This window comes from Anopheles arabiensis, chromosome 2, assembly GCF_016920715.1.
Source record: "Anopheles arabiensis isolate DONGOLA chromosome 2, AaraD3, whole genome shotgun sequence".
In the NCBI taxonomy this organism is placed as follows: domain Eukaryota; kingdom Metazoa; phylum Arthropoda; class Insecta; order Diptera; family Culicidae; genus Anopheles; species Anopheles arabiensis.
This window is the reverse complement of record NC_053517.1, coordinates 99,704,046-99,716,059: the sequence shown is the minus strand read 5'-3', so window position 1 is coordinate 99,716,059 and position 12,014 is coordinate 99,704,046. Positions and strand designations below refer to the sequence as shown.

General features: G+C 45.7%; 1 protein-coding gene across 1 annotated transcript in view; it reads right to left on the bottom strand.

The window, feature by feature from the left end:
* The window catches only part of LOC120894073, a 112,805-nt gene extending 101,124 nt beyond the window's left edge, over positions 1–11,681 (bottom strand). Inside the window, exons 1-2 of the mRNA XM_040296438.1 lie at positions 11,507–11,681; positions 7,469–7,740 (exon numbers count right to left, since the gene is read on the bottom strand). The gene's annotated coding sequence lies outside the window, so the exon portion shown is untranslated. The remainder of the gene's footprint in view (positions 1–7,468; positions 7,741–11,506) is intronic.
* Positions 11,682–12,014: the final 333 nt, after the last annotated feature.

The window sequence follows — 12,014 nt, the reverse complement described above, 5'->3', positions numbered from 1 at the left end:
GTTCAAAGAACACGGCTCGTTAGACGGAGCTGCACAGAGCTGACCGATCGGTAAATACAAATATGTGATACGTCCCTAACGAAGGGTCGTTTCCCCTTCGTTTGGGCTCACGTGTAACGTGCAACAAAGCTTCCACAAATCCGTTCGACGGTGAAAGTTCAGAGTTTTCCAAACCCGATCCGATCAAACGACCCACGCTTTGCTATGCTATGATGCCGCAAGCCAATGACTTCACCTTTTGACCGTTTGAATCGCATGCTTGCTGTACCAGCGCGTTTGTTCTTGTGACATAATAAATTTCCTCCATCGAGGCTTTCGAGCACTGCGCAATAGGCGTTTCATGTAATGTTAGAGCAAGTTAGTTCTACAGCACTTCATAACGATGTTTTACAATTGATTTGCGCCTAAATGTAGGCTACATTGATCAACGACTGCAAACTAATAACAAAGAATGAAAAGCCTTTATTTGGTTTAGCGACTCAATCGTTTAACTTAACAGTCTATAACTCACAGAAAAGAAGGCAAGCTTTGTCATCAGGATACTCCTCTAACCCTTTATTAACTGGACACAAATTGCCCATCGAAACAATGTTATTATCTGACGATAATGATGATGATGTTTCCTAGCCAAATGGCAATCGACCATATCATTTCGAAAGCATCCCCCTTTACCCTACGGTCCTTTGTGTTTGCCCTGCTACAACTCCTGCAACGACCCCAATAAATACTCCTAATTGGTGTAAATTCCTTCCCTTCATAGACTCTCGCCCTTCAAACACAGTTCATATCTTCTCCGGTAAACGCTTCGAGCTGGTCTAGGCCATACAAGTCACCCCCCACAACTACATCTACTGCTCACAGAGCAATGGAAAGGACAAAATATGGCCACCTAAGTTCGACCCCTCCTGGCCAACCGTTCACTGAACGATAAAATTGTGCTGCGTCGGTGTTTGTGTTTAAAATAACAACAACACACTAACAACCCTCTCCGTGCAGGGCGTCCCGTTTGCAAAAGGTTCCTTCTGAAGCATACACGCGCGACACCGTTTTCCTTCCCGTGGTGAAAAGTTGACCAATAGCAATTAAGATCCAGCAACGCTCCAGCGGGCTGCTGGAAGGAATAAATTCTCCCGCTTGTCCAAGCAAACCATCACCACTAGCGTGAAAGGGATTCCCATCCCATCCCGTCTTGCCGTCATAATAAGCCAACGTCCCGTTTCCCGTGATTTGCCCTTGTTTAGCGGTGCCCTTCTGACGCGCTACGATTATAATCATAACATTGAACGACTTTTCGAAAGGTTCGCCTTTGGTTGTGCTTCCGGGTCTGGCCACCCCTTTTTCCGCTTCCTTAACAGTGGAACGCACGATTCTTGGGCGGGCGCTTTCGCAAAGAAGCAAAGGGGCACCACGGGCTCGGGGCGGCTGGACTGTTGGTGGGACTGTCGGTGAAATATTCCACCCACTTTCAGCGTCCCTTTCATCGTACATATAAACATGATATAGAAACACACACACGCGCATACGTACACATGCTTCAATCGGAGATTTCAGACAGTTTGGAGCCGCAGCACACGCGTCCGGGCGCTAGTTTTGCTCTTTCCCCTCGAACGGGCAGCGAAAGGGAAACGTTAGAACCTTTCCCTTTTAGCGTAAAGCACAAACGTTAACGCACCGACTGCAGGACATTGGACGATGGGGCTCGCGCTCGCTTCTCCATTTAATGTAACCTATACTTCCTACCATCGTCGTAAGATCAAGGGTAAGACCACGCACAACCCATTTTCGTGCGAGTCGAAGCACGATGTGTGAAATTTGGAAAACGTGCTCACAGCACTACGGACCAGCGGCGGATCATGAAGCATAATGGTTGGATTTCAAACGAAGATGTTTCAAGCACACACACACACGCGGACAGGATGAAATCACTTAATCTGTAAGAGATGATGCTCGGAATGAAGGCATCAAGGAAGTGATTTTTTGTTGGAAATATTTCAAATATAAAATTAAGAACAAGATCATTCTCTCTTTTCGAATCAGGGTTAAAATGTTTATATTTTTTAAATGTCAGTAATTATGTTTGCTAGCAAATAAATACTTTTTAGACAAAACATATTAATCTTAATTAACGCAGTTTTAATGTGGTACTTTTATCTGTAGTGAACTATTCCCCTTATAAATCAATGCAAAAATCAGTCGTCAAAGTAAATCAATGTGCTACAAAAAGATACAAAGAAGTGTATAAACAGAACCATCATGAAGTAGACCATTTTAAACACATTTTTTACGAATAAACCCAAATAAATCATATGACTATCACTTCTATAGCTATTCGTAATTTATAAATTATTTAAGAATAATTGTTTGTTGAACTGTTGGCATACTTTCAGGCGCTCTGCTAGGCTGCAATCACGCACAAATAACGCCTAAATGTAGGCTAGATCAAATACAATTGCATGATAATTAGAAACAAAAGCGCAGCAATCGGTAACGGACTGCTCTGCAGCGCAATACACTTTATATATCTCGACTTGTTGCAAAAAAACGCCTCACTAAACTCTGTCTACAACTACTTCCCCTTCAATGATTCGACATCTCGTTCGATAAACCTGAACCGATTGAACGTGCACAATTATCCTGCACCTATGCTGCATCCAGTGCTGGACGCGTAAAGGCAATGCGCATCAAACATGATGTGTGCGCTCGTGCGCTCGTTGCTGATTGAAAGAACCACACAGAAACACACACACACACTCAACCCTTCCTGGCATCAAGTGATCTATCATAGCTCTCCACTCCACCGACAGCATTGAACTAAATGCCTTTCATTTCCCGTTTTTCCTCCGACCCACCAAAATCCCCAAGTGCTCCCCACACCGTGGATAATGACTTCCGGCCAGCGAGAAATGAAGCAACTTCGAGTTCCGGTTCCGCGAACGCACACACCAAGCATTCGATTCGATGGCTTGCTCCGATACTTCTCCGAAAAGTGAATCATTTTCCTCCCTGGCTCAACCTTCCTACTTCGTTCGGGTTCTACCGCTGTTGCTCTGCCTCTTCTTTTTTTTTTTGTTTTCTTTTTTTGCTCATGTGTGTTTATAGTTGCTGCTTTTGCAAACTCCGGGTTCGATTTTTATCATTCTGTGCGAACCTGTGATCCGCATCCGATTCGGTCTGATGGATGTGTGAGATCCCGCATGTGTACTGCCCGTGTCCAACGCTGCTCACCGCGCATGTATCCTGTGCCGTGCCCCTACATGTGTGATCTCCCCCCCCCCTCCCCTTGGGAAAGGCGCCGGGAAAAGGAAACTCCCGTGGCCGTGGCCAGCATCGGTCGTGAAATGTGCACAAGAAAAATGAACTCGCCCGGTCACTTTGACCGCTCAATCGAAACGATCCGGGCTGCACCGAAAGCGAACGGACCCTTTTGCCCCGTGGCAGTGCAAAATGAAGCCAAAAACCAGTTAAGCTTACTTTCCGCCCCGGTCTTTCCCCCAGTTTCCAATCCCCTTGCGCTCTTCCCCGTAGCCCTGTTTTTTTGTGTTGCCGCAAAATTCAACTTCCGACGGGCGCTTGGAAATCGGAATTCCCTCGAGCAGCCGCGAACGCAGACACACAGACACAAGCACACATTCACAGAGGAAATATAAATCTTTCCTATCATCAGTACAGAAGGCGGCCCGAACAAGTCCTGCTAAATTCGCCCCTACTCCTTCTAGCGAATGCTTCGTTCCAAATGCCCTTGGCAGCCGTTCGGCTGGTGCCGTTCGACTGTTTGTATGCTATTTTTAATCATCGATCCACAACCGGTGGTGGCACTGGTGGAGCGAGGCACGGGTTAGGTGTATCCCAGGCGGGCTGTTCCGATTACGGATGTCATATGCTGTCCTATCGGGTCTCTCATCCCCGGAAGGGGACAGCATGAAAGGAAAGCCAACGCGAAACGAAACGTAAAGAGCCAACGAAACAAATAACTCGCTACCCTCACCAACCAAAGCCCACACACACACACACCCAGCACAGTGCAACTGTGTCACTGTCATGGGCGGAAGCGTGGCACAATCATCCGAAGCATCTACCTCCGTCTCCTGTGCAGTCGCTTGGATGTTGGTAATAAATATTTACCTCCAATTGGCAATTGCCAACAATGCACGGAAGGGATCGTAATGGGGAATCGGTTTTTCATTTTTATTTTTTCATCACAATGAGGACGCTCGTGGGTGGGGAAAAAACGACACACGTCAATGAGGGGGGTAAGGGTGATGAGCTTGCAAAAGCTGCTAGTTGCTGGGTAAGGGATACCTTGACCTAATCACGGGAAGGCAAATCGATACTTCGGTGTGCACTGGTTGAAACTATTTTTGAGTGCAGCTTGGGTTGGGCCATAAAGCTTGAAACTGAACTGATGTTAACATAAATATGATGAAACATAACATATTCATGTAAATGCTGTGCCTACGTGGTATTTGTGGCAGGAAGTGAAGAAGACTAGACTAGAAGCTTTCTTGTTTTTGAGTTGCAGCAATTTAGGCGTATTTGTATGTAACCTTTTTGTCAGTTTTCGTCCAACGCCTAAAGGTATGCAAAAATATGTTTTTCATTTCAAATCAAACGGTAAAAAGTCATGATAAAAGGCCATACACTGGATAAAACAATGATTTATAATTTAATGAATATATTGTAGCTATTTTCAAGCAAAAATACTTTGAATATTGAGATGCAACCAATGAAGATTAATCACAAATTAAGATTACTTTTTCAACAACTACAAAAAAGCATAGAATCTCATACAAAACATTATCCTTTATAAACATACACACACACATCAATGACAAGGCGCTAGAACACATCTCAAGCACACTCGGCTATGAACTCAACGCTCCCGAGCGCAAACAAACGTAAAAAGTATTATTCTTTCGCTATCACCCCTGTCTGTCTTATCATATTACCATCAGGCGATGAAATATTTGCCCTATGAAGTCGTAAGTGGAATGCCAAAACCGGGGACAGCAGTGTAAAAAAAACAAACAAAACAAAGAAACCGTGGGAGTGTACAAAAAATAGGAGAAACATCACCCAGAAACCCCTTATGGATGTGTTTATGTGCAAAAGAACAAAACCCGCATGGAGTGCAGAGCTAGGGAGCCACGAACAGTACAGCATGTGAAGATGTTCAGTGTGCGAATGTGCTTTTTTCTGCGTTTACATCACGCAGCTTCGCATCGTAATTCATCTCGATTGCATTCGAGCATAACTTGCATAAATTTTGCAACTGCCTTCCAACGCTCAGCGCCCGTCACGTACGTGTAGCGTGAGCGATTCGCCCAGCACAGCACGCGGCATTTCGGAGCGCAAATGTTCGTATTCACTTTGTTCGGGCTTCTTTTTTTTCCTCCTCCTCACGTCCTTCGTCAACGAGTTGTGTGTGTGTGTGGGTTGTTCGAGAGATGAATAATCCCGACCCCGCTCGGCACCCCACTTCGAGAAGCTTGAGTATAAAAAAGGGGCTACTCCAAACGACGATGAAGACACTGATCGAGGATCGGATTGGTCCTTTTTTCAGCCTTTCATGCATTCCGTCGGTCGGTTTTTTTGTTTGGGAAGGGGGTATTTGGTCGATGCTCTACCCTTTCACTCACCCGGGTCGTTTCGGTCGTTCATCTTCACTTTCGATTTTTTGCCATCATTTTTTTTTTAATTTTCAAAATTGATTCTCTATCCCCTACCCCTGTCCTAAACTTGGGTTTTTTTCATTCACTGAGAAATAAACCGAAGAACCGAATGCCAGCAGCGTTCAGCTGAATGTTCCGATCGGCGGCAACTTTTGCAATGTTTTCTCCCCTACCGGACGTCTACAGTGCTGCGTCGGTGTGACGAAAAATGCTTCATTTTTCCTCCTTTTTTCAATAGAATCCACCAAAAAGGGGGCTTTTTCTTCTGGTTCCCAGCTCGCAGCTCGATCATCTTTGGCAGTAGCAGCAGCAGCAGCAGCCGCCGCACAGCCAAGAGCACAAGGGAAAGCGTCAGGCAAACCACGTGCTATCGTTTATAATTCATCTCTCCGCTCACGCACCAAACATAAATTGTGCTCATCCTTGCCATTTTTCCTGTTCTTTTTTTGCTGTGCGTTCTGGTGCACTTTCCACCGCAAGGGACGAGCAGGCGGCAGAAAAAAAAACATGAACTGTATGAACTGTGCATGTGTGCCTGTGTGCCTGTGTATTTCCCACAAATATACTCCACTTTGGCACAGACTCCGTCCACTCCGTCGGGTTGTACGGGCAGGTGCCCTGATGGCGCCCGCCATCTTGCGAACCAAAGAAGCAAACGAAAAAAAAAAAAACCACGGCACCAAGGGACCGATGCCAACATATTTTCATGTTTACCGCGTGACCATATCGTCCCGATGCTTCTTTGCATCGCTGCTCGCTGATGGGTTTACCACTGGCAACCCAATCCACCCAAAAAGTGTGAGCGTTCCGTTCCGGAAAGAGCCAGGCGCCAATTCCCTTGCAAACCTTGCTGGATGGGATTATTTTTTTTTTGTCGGAGAGACAGAAAATTCCTTCTAGCTGTTTACGTGCCACCTCCGAGCAGCACCGGAAGGAAATCATAAGAATTTCTCATTTTGAACTAAATATGTACGACGGCCCAATGGGATAACCAGACCAGCTGCAGGAACAGAGGAAGCGAACGAGAAGGATGTCTCCTTCGGTTCGGCCCACACACAAATGTCAACCCAGAAAGTTTGGTAAATTGAAAACGGTGAATCGAAGCAGAAGAAAAAGGGCAAACACTGTTTGCACTGGAAAAAGGTAGCGTGAAGAAAAAGGTTGATTAAAATTCACTTTAGCGGAGAGATTTTTGGGCGAAGCAATATTTTGCGCTATCGAACGAGTGTTTGGGTAAAAATTACAAAATAGTTCACTGAACGCAATCAATTAATTGGAAGTAGATGAGGCTTTTTTGGTAGCAAACAACACTCATGCATAGACTCACAATTTCATTTGATTCTTGGAAATGTACACCTTGAACCTTCGGGGGCTTTCCAATGAAACTTTCGACCAAAACGGCCCCGACTGTAACTGTGCACCGTCCGATATTGGATGGAAATAACAACTCAAGCGGGACGGGAGACCTACGCATTTTATGCTCGACCATTCGTTCCCATTTCGCTTAAAACCAGCCACTGAATCTTCCCAGTTAGCTGGAGCGTTCTTCTTTCCTCCAATCCTACAAGTTGTTTCCTCCCAACACTTCAACTTAGTTTGAAAATCTATCAACAACTTCATAAACCACAATACAAAGCGATCGTTTTGAACCGCTTTGTGTTGCGCAGAAAATTATGGTTTGTTGTTTGCGTGCACTAAATAATTTTTAATTCGTGAGATTTAAAGCTAAATTCTGGATTCTGTTGGCAATTACATTTACACACGATGAATAAAGCATGAATAAGCAATTTTCGCATTACCTGTTTTAATCCGAAAGCAGCAGAATTCTCTCAAAACCCAGTTTTTCATCCAACGTCGAAGCATTCAGAAATTTCTTTCTTATTTTTTGTTTTGTTTTTAACAGGAACAAAATACACTCCTCCACTTCAATGATTAACCGTAAATTACATTTTGTTCACATTTTGCTTTGCTTTTGGTAACTCGTATGTGGTCATTTCCATTAACGGACGTCAAGAGTGATTGGAATGAAATTCACTTCAGTATTTGTTCAACACTGCTACCATTAGAAACACTTTATAGGGAAAAGAAAAGAGCAATAAAGCAATTAACCATTTGAGGAAACCAATCATAAACACTATTTAGTAATCATTAATTCTAGCACATCAAATTTTTCTTTGTAATAAATTCGCATATATAAGCCGGTCTCGTAGTACAGTCGTCAACTCGTACGACTTAACAACATGCCCGTCATGGGTTCAATCCCCAAATAGACCGCGCCGCCATACGTAGGACTGACTATCCTGCTATGGGGGGGAATCAATTAGTCACTGAAAGCCAAGCCCACAAGTGGGTACAGGCAGGCCTTGACCGACATCGGTTGTTGAGCCAAATAAGAAGAAGAAGAAATTCGCATCACCATCCACTGATTAACTCATTCATTAACACACACCAGTGCACTTCGAATCGAATTTAACATCGCTTGCTGGCGCATTCTTTCCACCCTCGTCTCGTCTTCCAAATGTGCCACCGAACAAACACCTTTAATCACACGACATTTCATCGCGCACAGCAGCAGGTCGTACGAACTTGCAGATGCACACGGCGTCAAACTGCATCCAGCGCATCCGAGAAGCCCCAGCAACGTGCGGCCGAGTAGCATATTCACACTGCCCAAGCACCCGTCCTGGGGATGACAATTTTTCCTATCACTCGTACAACAAGCACACACACACACACATACACACAAGGGCAAACACGTACAGATGCACGTAGTGAGGCGTTTTTTTTTTGCTTCATCTCCATCCCTACAGTGTTTTGTGTTCGTACCGTTCGTCGTCCCCGAAAACCTGGTGACCAAATTCTCGCAGCATTTTCTCTCTCTTCCCTTTCTCTCTCTCGCTCTCGGGTTTGCGGATGCTGCTACGCGCGCATGCAAACTCGAATGCCCTCACCGTCGGGGCAGCTCAGTTCCCCATCAGTCCTACAACACGGCCACCGACTTGCTCCTTGCTCAGCTTTTACCCAGTGGCTGGGAAAGCACCCGCAGCAGCACACGAAACAGCTGTGTGTGTGAGAGAGAGAGAGAAAGTATGTGTGTATGCGAGAGAGTGAGCGTGTTGAACAAAACACACACACACACAGACAGACACATACAATAATCACAAAAGCTTTCGCTCGCAAAAGCTTACATAACGCAGCTGCTTTCGAGGGTTTCGCTCTTCGGAAAAAGCCAGCTGATTCGGAACGCAACCCATACACGCTCACCCATTTCACACGAAGGTTATCATCCATTGCTATACACAAATACACACACACACACGCGTGTAGATCTGTATTTAACATCCTTTTTCGCCTAACCTAGGCTAAAAGGGAAAATGATGTCCCCCATCAACGATTCGATCGAAACAAAATGAAAAGTCGACCAACAAGCAAATGGAAAATAACATTGCATTATGACTTAATATTTTAATCAAACTTATTTGTGTTAGTGTGTGTGTGTGTGTGTGTGTCATGAAAGCATGAAAATCGGGAGCAAAATAAAAACAAATTGGAGTGCGAGCAGGATGGCGAGCTGCGAATCATCCGCAAAAAAAACGCAATACACGCCACAGCCAAACGTTTGCCAAGCTGCGTGTGTGTCTGTGTGAGATTATTGCAAGAGAGCACACGAGAGAAAGGGATAAAGAGAGAGAGAGAGAGAGAGATAGAGAGAGAAAGAGAGGGGGTTTTCTATTCGCAGGGGAAAACACACACACACACACGTACAGATAATGGACTGCTTTATGACCTTCAGTGAAGGAAAACTCATGTAACCTTAAAACACCATTTGCCGAGTGGTTTGCACAACAGTGGTTGAGTACGGCACCACCGAACTGAAACGTCCTGGATCAAGGGGAAGGGTTGTGGGGGAGGGTATGTAAGCCACACAGTCACGTACACGTACACAGAAACACAACCGTCCCGGTGGAGGGAATTGCTTCAAAGATTCAAAACAACACCACCTGAAGCAGAGTGTGTCCTGTGATGGAATCGGTGCCGTGCGGAGGAGTGCTTCCACTCTCTGCTCCACTCTCTCTTTTGTAGACACAATTATGTGTCCCATTTTTTTACGTAAACCATCTGATACAAGATTGCCCTCATGTCTTGCGAATGGCTTAATTTCGCAGGAGCAACGGTTCTCTTTCAACTCTGCGGCAGACGAAAGGCAAACAAACCTTCTCCATCCTCAACACCCAAAAAAAAAAAAACAAACAAACAAAAGGGACATGGTAAACAAACTGCTTTCGGTATCGAACATAAAAGCTTCATTCTTTGCTTTTCCCTTACCCCCCACCACTCACACACACACACTCGTTATGACGTTTCCGTGTTTGTCGCCGTACGCTAATTATATCGAATGGAGTGGAAAGGTAGAAAAGGTGCAAAGTGCGCCACACTTTCTCTCTCTCTCTCGCCCAGTTTTTCCACAAACACACACACACACACACACACACACACACACACACACACACACACACACACACACACACACACACACACACACATAATTTGATGGACGTTTTGGTGGCATAACCGCTTCCGACCAGGTGGGTACGCTGGGTGTTGAATTTCATCCTTGACCCAATCTTCATTGTCGTTTTGCATGGGGGGGAGGGCGTCCGTTCCGATTTCATTTCCGAATGCTTCACTTTCATCAGAGCAAAGCAAAGGGTAGATTTCACACCTCGACACAGATACACAGGTTCATGCTTTTGCAAATGTGTTGCCTTAATAGATGTGTGTCCGCCGGTGCTTTAACACGAGTGACGAGCGTTTTTCTGGTAATTTTTACAATTTTTAACAAAACAATCCGCTTTCACAGCAAACTCTTGCACTCACAAACAGAAGCTCATTTTGTTTCATTTCTTAGAATTCGTAGCGATGTGTGTGTGTGTGTATAATCAGTTAAGCCCACCCACACGCACTGCTTCATTGTTTTATTTATGTTTCCTTTTTGCTTCCATTTCGCCCCCTCTTTATTCGAGACACTGAGACAAAAACCACCCAAAGACGGCAGCACACGGCTGCCTCGGGGCAAATTGAATCAAATATTCAATTGTTGTTTCGCTCGGCAAAATTGGAAGGAGGGGCTGGTATGCTAGCTGGCTGTACCGCTTGCCTGCGCGTAGAATGCGTCGATGTCGTGGAACCATCACTTCCAAGCAGCAGTCTGCCAGCGATTAAATATTTATGTTTTTGCTTCCATTTTGCCCCTTTGCCCTTTCCCTTCTTGCGCCACGGCAAATGACGCACTCTTTGAGGTTCCTTTTTCACACACACACACACACACTCACAACTGTCACGCACACTAGTGAAGCACACGGTTCAACATTCTCCTGTGTTCTGTCTCCGAAGCGATCGGATCATCGGAGGAAAAAACAGCTTCCTCGTGGTTTGCGTCTTCTACATCCGAACGTACAGCCGTTTGGGCTGTCGCTCGACTAGCTCCAAACGCAACGGGCTGTGCGCTAGGCGTGCTCACTGAAGCTCACAACTGTCCACCACGGTGGAGCGAGGAGCGAGAGAGAGAGAGGGAGTGTACAAGAGTGAGAGTTGGAGAGCGAACGGAGCTTTTGGATGAAGCAAGATTAAATATCCCTTCTTTTTTTTTTGACTCAAATGGGCTAGAAGAGCTGCTTAGAGGATGTTCACCAACACTCACACACACACACACACACACACACACACACGCACACACACACAACTCTTGTGCGACAAATCACATCACCGTTTGACAATATTGAAGAAACCAGAAAAGATACTCTTTCTAATAATATTTCTGTTTTCCTTATCGATACCTCTTTTCTCGTGCGTTTTCCCTCACTAACCTTGTTCACACACACATAAACACCACTTTCTCCCTTCTTCTACCCCTCACCACACGCACGCACACACACACATACACACACACAGATCAGCAGTGCTTCGAACACACGGTAACGCGACCGAACTGCGATCCGCACGCGACGATGTCCTCGGCCGAACTGAATCGCTCTGTCGCCCGAAAAGCGCTCTCCGATCCTTCGTTCGGCCACAGTGTCATAACCGCGTCGCGTCGCTTGTCAATTACCGCTCCATCGTCAGTGTCCTGGTACGTGGCACCCTTTGCACACCGTGATCTCGTCCTTGCTCCGGCACTCCGGCGGCACTCACTCTCTCGCGACGATTCGGACGCTCAAAAAAAGCTCCGTTCGGACCGCTCACGGCATTCTCGGGTTTTCTTTTACTGCCACGAGGCTTTCCCATCGCTCCCTTGCTTCCGCACCACCGCTGAGCGGCACGAGCTGGAGGGAAATCGCTCGTGAC